Genomic DNA, 9,106 nt, shown 5'->3' on the forward strand with positions numbered 1-9,106 from the left:
TCTTCCATGCCCCTGTTTCTCATTCATTCATTAGACAGTATGCTTCCTTCTTTTGTGCCACAGTCTCTCACCTCTTCATTTCAACATGCTGTTCCCTACACCTGCTTTCGTCTTCTCTTCACCCCACACAGCACCTCACATGCTGCACATATTTCTTCTGTGAATATCTTGCATACACCATCCACATCCCCCATCTGTTCCAATTCATAGTTACTCAATCGCTCCTTCACTTCCCTCTTATATTCTGACCTTTTTCCATCCTCTTGTAACCTTTCCACTCTCCTTGTATGAGCTACTTCCTCCTGTCCTTCCCTTCTTCTATTTCTCCATTTCGTTTGGACACTGATTCTGACCACCACCAAGTGGTGGTCAGAGAGTCCACTCCCCCAACCTTAAAATACTCTTGCATCTATTATACACCTTCTCATCCTGTCATCCACACATACATAATAAGTCAGTGCCTTCTGTTCTTTCAGTTCACCATCCAACCTTGTCATCACTCGCCATGTCTAGCAGTGGATCATTGTGTCTGAAGAGGATATTGGCTATCATCAACCCCCTCCCGGCACAAATGTCCACTAAAACACCGCCATTCTCATCCATCTCTGCAGGCACACCCCGCTCACCAACTACTCCAACCACCTTCACATTCCCTACATATCCATTCATACCTCCAATCAAATGCACTCTCTCATTCCTTTCAAACTTTTCCATGCACACTTCCACATTCATCCAGAACTCTTCTCTTACTATGCTTGCACGATCTTGCGTTGGCACATACACGCACACAATCGCCCACATTTGCAGTCCAATTTTCGATCTTTCCCAAACCTTGAGCCAACTGATCCATACTTTCTTATAGTCTCCTTCCATCTGTTACAACAATACACACCCCTTCTTGTGACCTCACATTCTCACCTACTCCCTCACATATTCCCCATCCATACTTCCATTCTCTCACACTCTCACCTCCCCATTTAGTTTCAGTTAATCCACATACATCCTCTTTCGCTCCCTCAAGCACTTGGACAATCTCTCTCTCTTTCACCTGATCATTTGCATGCCTTACATTCCATGTAGATATCCGTACCATGTCCTTTGTTTTGTCCTTAGTCGTCACCTTTTGGTAAGTCCTGGTCCGAGACTTCTTGTTCATATTTTTAGTTAGTTGTTTTCCCGGGGAGGGGCACTAACCCTCTGCTAACCTACTTGTTGTCACATAGGGAACGCGTTTTGGTTGGTTATATGGTTACCACCCAGCCTTATAAATGCTTTCCTGGTTATAGGAAAACATTTCGTTTGCCACTCAATGTAGAGTTACCCTATAAAACAGAGCAACACTAAACTAAGTGAGTGGATGATAGGTGCCAAAGTGTTCTTCATTGTTTTTGTTTATGAATGGGTGTTCCCCAAGTTACAATTATCAAATCATTACAATTATCAACTCTTTTAGTCAATGGCTGCCATGATTATTTTATACTTGCAATCTCAAGAGGAATTCATTCGACTTATGACAGACATTCTGAAATCTAGGGTTCACACAATGTCTTTATTTATTCCTTTTAACCCACCGCGTGGCAGTGCTGTTTTAAAACAGTCTAACAAAAATCTGCAGAGAGTGCCAGTGCCGTTTTAGAACAGTTTAAAACTAAATAATTCTCTGCGACCACATTTTTCAAGATTCACAGGTCGCAGGTAAAAATTGGCAGGCATGTATGGTAACTGTTCCTCTATCATGCCTCAGGCGGTCAAGGCCATACACCCACTTGCTCCCCCTCTCATGCTTGCTCTGCCTCACTCTGCCTGTGTTCCTCACCCAGTGCTGTACAGAGTGAAGACATGTTGTAAATATTTTCATGCAAGTGTAGGGACTATACATAGTGAAATCAAGTTGTAAATATTTTCTTCTAAGTGTAAGTACCGTACATAGTGAAGTCAAGTTGTAAATACCTTCTTGTAAGTGCCAGGACTGTACACAGTGAAGTCAGGTTGTACCAGTCTTCAATTAAGTGTAAGACAGTGCATTCACTGTGAGACACGCAAATTGTGACAGATGTTGATGTAATAAGTAATCAGAAGTGTGTAAAGAACATTGCTATACCTTCCCAGCATAAATACCTGAGTTTACCTTACATAGAAAAAGTCTTTCATCTATGTGGCGAGCGTGAGAGAGCGGGAATACCCGTATATGAGTATACAGGACTCAATAAAACCCATTTCCGAGCTTTGCTGAGTATTTTAATGGTGAAATTCGTTGTTTTCACATCAAACTCTATCATTTTAGCCAAAGAAAATGGTCAAAAAATGGCCAGCATGGAGGCGACCCATAGGTCTAAAAATAGCTGGCACGCGATGGGTTAAATGAAGGGGCCTCCCCGACAAGGTCAATCATTTACTTCGCCTTATAATAAGAGTATACTGTACAGTAAATGCTAAAATCATCACTTCTATCTCTTATAGTCTCCGCATGGCCCAAGCCATGGGAGTTCCCAAGGCTAGGGTACCAAAGTTCATATCATTATCCCATTTTGCCCAAAGACATAGATATCTCTAGTGGTTCTATTTAGCCTAGAAAAAAAGTGTAAAATTGGGTAGGGTTAGGTACAACATTCATTTATCTCATCATTACCAGGGGCTAATATGATAAATAAAATCGCCTAGTAGTTGAAACAGTATTCAGCAGTATTACAACATTGTAGCCAAGAAGTTATTCCATATGAGACCACCCTACTTCCCTAGCAGCATTTTACATTATTATACAAGAATGCCGTACCACCTTTTGGATTTGAAACAGCTTACCCTAAACTGATACTTCTACCTCCGTTCCACCGAGGCAGTAATCATCGAATAGAGACATTATTCTTCTAAAGCAGTGGCTCGCAACATAGGGTACACACACCCACGTGGGGTAAGAAGCCTCAAAGTTGGGGACACCAGGCATGCTGTCCAATTCATTACTGAACAGTATTTGCATTACAAAAAGTTATGAAAATTCACTTCTATTTTTACAAATTGTGAACGAGTTAATAAAATCGAGATGTTTTAAATATTAAATTTCTAATTTTTTGAAGTAAGAATTTTATTTTGTTTTCTAATTGTGATGTAATTTTATTTATATAACTTACCCGATTTACACTTACGGTTTACATGTTTTGTATATCGTTAGCTTCTCTAGTAAAGTACGCGTTCAGTTATACTACTTACGCTGTTGCCTGGAAGTTCGACATTCTGCTCTGTCGTGTTGTGCATCTCGGCCTACCAGGTTCGCACTTTTGCATTGTGGTGTTTGTAAGGTTAATATAAGGTAACAGCGTGATGTATATTGAATTTAGTTTTATTTTTCATTTATTTAAAAGTAAATTTAATAAATTAATATAAATACCATGTTCTACTGTCTCTTATACATATATTTTTATTCCATTGCATTATTTTCATTGTGGGCTGTTTTTATCGTGCAGAAAAGGTCAAGTATGGTCAAGTATCAATCAATATTATATCTTTCCAGTCATCTGTGTGGTCAAGATCTGATTTACCATGTCTAAGAAAGGCAAGTGGAGTGACGACTACGTTCGTTAGGGTTTAACCTGTATGATAGGAAAGGATGGAACTCAGAGACTGCAATGTATATTATGCTGCACGGTATTTACAAATGCAAATCTCAAACCTTCACGATTTAATTATTTTAACAATCAGCATGGGCGTATGAATTCTGGGAATTATTTCGAAACCAAGGCACGATTTGATTGTAGTGGTACCCTGTCAATGCAAGGATCTGTACTGATGGAGAAACCATCGTTGCAAGCATCTTACTAAGTTGCATATCTGTGTGTCAAAGAAAAAAACATAAAACTGATGAACTAATAAAACCTCGTTAACTAGAAGTAGCAAACATAGTCTTGGGTGCTGTGGCACAAAAGAAACCTCGACAGGTACCTTTGTCAAATGACATTATCTGTCTGTTCTAGAATTGGTTACATGAGTAGAGATATCTCACAGCAAGTGATCGCAAACATCAAAACTAGTCCTGTCAAAGTGCGTATTCAGTTAGATGTATCAACCGACGTCAGTTTAGGTATAATTACTTATTGGTATTTGTGCGGTAGGTGGAGGAGGAAGTAGTGGAAGATTACTTGTTTTGTGAACAAAAGACAACAACCGCAAAAGCAATCGATGTGTTCAGTCCCGTGAAAGAATTCTTCTTGAAGCATGGAATGACCTCCACATGTGTGGGTCACTTTGCACCGATGGAATCCCTGCCATACTAGGAAACAAATCAGGTTTTGCTGTCCTTGTGAAAAAGGAGGTGCCCCTTGTAACTGCCATGCACTGTGTGTTGCATCGTCATACACTTGCAAAGTTGTTACCAGAACACCTGAACAATGTTTTGTAAATTTTTGTGCGTGCAGTCAGTGTTATCAGAGGACAAGCCCAGAATCACCGTCTCTTCAAAGTGTTTTGTGAAGAAACTAGAGTTGAGCATAGTGTTCTTCTTTGCCACACACAGTGAGGTGGCTTCCCCGTGACCAAGTCCTTACTCGTGTGTTTCTTCTGTGCAAAGAAATCAAGCAGTTTCTTAGAAAGCAAGAGTGTGACATAGCTGACCACTTTGAAAATGGGAAGTTCGTTTTGTCCTTCACATACCTGGCAGATATATTCACACACCTCAATGAACTGAACACTTCCATCCAAGGAACAGGTATGAACATGTTTACAGCATGGAAAAAAACGTCTGCCATCATTCATAACCTTCCAATTTAGATAAAGCACATTGATACTGGAAGCTTTGCACACTTTCCCAAACTTGATGAAGCTGCTAACGCAGAAAACAGAATTACCCACCGTGACTGAAATTTAAAACATCTGTAGGTTCTGGTCAGTTCTTCCAAGGATACTTTCACCATGGAGTGCTTTCTAATGTACAGGGATGGATCCAAAATCAATTTCTTTTCAGCCTGGATTCCATGGATGAAAATGACACAATGAACGATAATCAGACTGAGCTGAAAGCCATTCGAAAAATCCAAGTGGAGTTTGATTCAATGCAGCTAATTATCTTCTGGTGTCCACAACTCGACACGTTCACCCAGTAACCAGAGAGAGCTTTTGGAAGTCCTTGTGCCTTTTGCGACCACCTACTTGTGTGAAACAGGATTTTCAACGCCCCTGCACATAAAAACAAAGGCCAGGAACTGTTTGGATGCAAGTGACGGTATGAATGTGGCTATAGCCGCGTTTTTGTCGTCCAAGCTGACGGATCGGATTCGAAGCCAACTTCGGTGAAACCAAGCTGCCCCGTTTTTGTCGGCCAAAGTTATACGAAGCCGGTTCAATCGTTTGTCATCGAAACCAAGACCATCTTCGTATCTCACCCAAGCATGATCGGGAGCAGTCTTGGTGTAGATTGGGGAGAGTGAGATTGGCCAGCAAGGACACGTAAATGATCAATATCATGAAATTACCACTAAGTACATAAAATTAGGGTGCAGATGACTAATATTAACGACATATAGAGCCAGTTGCACATTCGTCAGAAGGTCTTCGGCTAACCCCTCTGTTTACTTTGCGATTGGCATGTAATTTTTTGGTTCTACATATCTTGGACTGTTTTTACGGAGACACCAAGCGCCCCAAGACGCGCTTCAAATCCCAAGCTCCAACTTGGACGACAAAAACATGGCTATTTAAAAAAAATAAACCTCATTTCAGCATGATAACTGATGAAAAACGACAAAACAACCACCAGCAATGTTTCAGGATGTACAGCCACAGTAATAAGTCATGTCATGGCACCAAGTACCCCTACTAATCAAACAATGGTATGTGCTTAAATCACACAGCATTTATCATGTGTGTGAGAGAGCTCTTTTAATACTGATCAGTAGCTATGACAGTTCAGTTATCAGCCATAGTTAAACAGATGTGTAAATGAAAAATAATGGCATCTGAGACAGCACTTACAATCGCGACTGTCACTCTATAGTATGGATGTACTTCAAAAGTTTATTTTATACTAATCTATCATTAGACAGTATATTTTCAAGAAACACTACGCGTAATGTTTGTCGTTTTCATAAAACAATAAATTCAAATTATTAACCATAATTGTGACGTTGATGCATTTCGCCTCATTCTTTCTGTTTTGGCTGTCACAAAAACAGAAAAAAAGAAACTTTATAGATAAATTGTGGTAATGTGATTTTATTATTTTTGACAGGGGGTACGGAAAAATATAATGAAATTACAAGAGGTAAGGACGCTGAAGAAAGTTAAGAACTACTGTTTTGAAGGGCATTCCAACAAATCCTCACCACTTTTGCAATGCCTTCTTGGAATATTGTTTAAGAATCATTACAGTGGAGTGAAAACTTATCATTATTTCATATTCATTCCTGCTTCATTCTTCACTTTTTTTTTTTTTTTTTTTTTCAAAACTTTACTGTGCCTGGTCGCAATACCTTTTCCGTTAAAATACAGAAACCTTCCTCTAACATTACTGGCAGTTAAAGTGTACCAATCCTAAGCCGTGTTTTTGTCGTCCAAGCTGGAGCTTGCGATTCAAAGAGCATCTTGGGGCGCTTGGTTTCTGTCCGCAGACACAGTCCAGGGGCTGGATTCACTAACATGGTCGTAATTTCAGGTGCCTGAGCAAGATCTGGCACCTCAGATTACGCACTCCTGTGGCGCCGTATCTCTCACCAGAGTTTGGTATTCACTAAAATTATTTACGGCGCCGTATCCCAGTCGTAAGTTGTACGTGCCTTAAATCGGCTAGAATCTGCTGATTTCTGCTCACCCAATGACAGAATCTTACAAGTGAGGCTTTGTCATGATCAACCAATCATGGAGCGAACCCTCATTTCAGCTGTTTGTCTCCCTATTGTAAACACAATAGCAGAGGGGAGAGCATGCACAACGCAAAACACAGTCCTCAACCCAACAGAAGGAAGTGACATCAGAAACTAACTCAACATAAGTTCTTTTAGCAAAATATATGGTGGAAATAAAAACTCCAAGTCCAACAGAACAAAACGAGAAGCGTCCTAACCTTTCAAGTGACGAACTTTCAGTGGTATTTCTTTCCTTTACCAGCCGTTTCTTTAGCGCGCAATCTTACCATACCCAGTGGATTTTTGCTATCATATAGTGTATGCCTGTATGTGTTTTATTGTGTGCAAATGAATATTACCGAATCTTGCTCAACATACTGAAAGGAGGATTTCGTTTCCTAACTTCCCAACTGGGTGCTGGGTTAGGTTACAGTAGGCTGGGTTGGGTGAGTTAGGTTAAGTTAGGTTAGGGTAGATTAAATTATTAGGTATGGTTAAGGTAGGTTAGGTTAGGTTTAGTTAAACACTTAGAGTAGGCAGTTTCTTTCCACATTTACTAATATTTCCGATCATATCGTCATAGTCATATTATGGTTATTATTCATTTGCACATCAAATGAGGCCTCAAAACACTCAGAACTAATATATATATATATATATATATATATATATATATATATATATATATATATATATAAAATGGAAAACACACAAAAAAAAAATTGGAAACGACAATAAAGGAAATATTTACCCCTCTTAGTTTGATTAATGAATTCTCCAAGACATTTTTTTTTTCCTCATTAGACACAAACATTACAAAGAAAGCAAAGACGCTAGCATGGGAAACTATTACCTATAGGGTGAATAGTGTTAGGAGGGTGAAACGGTAGAGCAATGAAGTGAAGAAGAAATTTCGTGATTTCAAATCCCAAGCCAACGGCCATACCACGTTGAGTATACCGCTTCCCGTCTGATCAGCGAAGTTAAGCAACGTTGGGTCTGGTTAGTACTTGGATGGGTGACCGCCTGGGAACACCAGATGCTGTTGGCATCCCTACGTGTCAAGTGGGGTTGGTGGAGGATTAGTGCCCCTCCCTGTAAAACAATTAACTCTAAGCCCTTGACCACCCCGTTTGGGATACATGGCGTCTGGCAATGAATGAATGAAAAATCACAAGTTAAGGGGAAGACAGCCAAGGCAATGAAAACTTTAGGTATAAAAAAAAAAAAAGCATATTTCTATTTTTAGTTACATAGTGCCTGTGAGGATGTAAGCTGTTTGTTCTAACTTACCATATCAAACAAACCTAACCCATTCATGAGGCGTTACTGGTAGAGGTAGGGTTTGATTATAACACTCTGGTTAGCCTGATCATTAAAGTCTAAAACTAAGAAGTCATTTCATTTTTTTGGGGGGAGGAAGGTGGGTTATGCTTTTGGCATTAATGACTAAGAATAATTTGGTATTGTAAGCAATTACCTTAACTTCCTATATCCCAAAGCATAAAATTGAGCCCATAAATCAGTAATAATTTTGCTTTGGTCTAATGTTGAGCATTCATATTGTTAAAGAAGCCATTCCTTTTGATTTTCCTTGTTACCTTATCCAGTATATTGATGCATGAAATGGTTTGCTTCGCATTGGCTTTGTTTAGGTATTGTTTGTTAGGTTTATTTAACACCTTAATTCCACTGCCATGTCTGAAATAAAGTTATTGTCTTCCTAAAAGTTTAATCACCTCAGTATGTCAAACCGTCTTTGTTTAGCACATCCATTATCAACCCATGAACTGCCAAAAGTCTGATTTCATGTCGTGGAAACCAATAATACCGTTGCAAATGCTCATCAGACACATGGAGAGGGTCTAATGGATCTCTGAACCTTCTCTCTCGACGTAAATGACTCTGAGCTAAATACATAGCCACAAGCTCCATCGCTGTACAGTAAACATTAGCAACTGACTGCCCAAGCGGCCCCAGTGGAGGCTTTCCCGGTGGCATGTTTATTTTTGACACATTCGTATTACCTTGCAAAGAAATAAGTATTGCCAGAGTTCTTAGCAGCACTAAAAACGATTATGGCACATCCTTGATCTTACTGTCTGTTCAATTTCTTCTTTTACGACGTTGATCAGAAGTGAAGAGGGACAAAGGCAAACGATAGGCCGAGAGATTGCATACTTGATAAACACACTGACTCCGGGTTGTGATGTAGATTAAGGTATGTCCCCCAAGCACTTAACTTCAGGCGCCAGATCTTGGTGCAAGATGGCGGCGCC

General features: G+C 39.8%; 1 non-coding gene across 1 annotated transcript; it reads left to right on the top strand.

Annotated features, from left to right (window-relative positions):
- Positions 1–7,759: 7,759 nt before the first annotated feature.
- On the top strand, positions 7,760–7,878 carry LOC145401835 (5S ribosomal RNA). Its single transcript, XR_013897676.1, has one exon. It is a non-coding gene; the product is annotated as a 5S ribosomal RNA (ribosomal RNA).
- Positions 7,879–9,106: the final 1,228 nt, after the last annotated feature.

Source organism: Coenobita brevimanus, chromosome 56 (genome assembly GCF_032717465.1).
Source record: "Coenobita brevimanus isolate Jiangsu-jjx chromosome 56, ASM3271746v2, whole genome shotgun sequence".
In the NCBI taxonomy this organism is placed as follows: domain Eukaryota; kingdom Metazoa; phylum Arthropoda; class Malacostraca; order Decapoda; family Coenobitidae; genus Coenobita; species Coenobita brevimanus.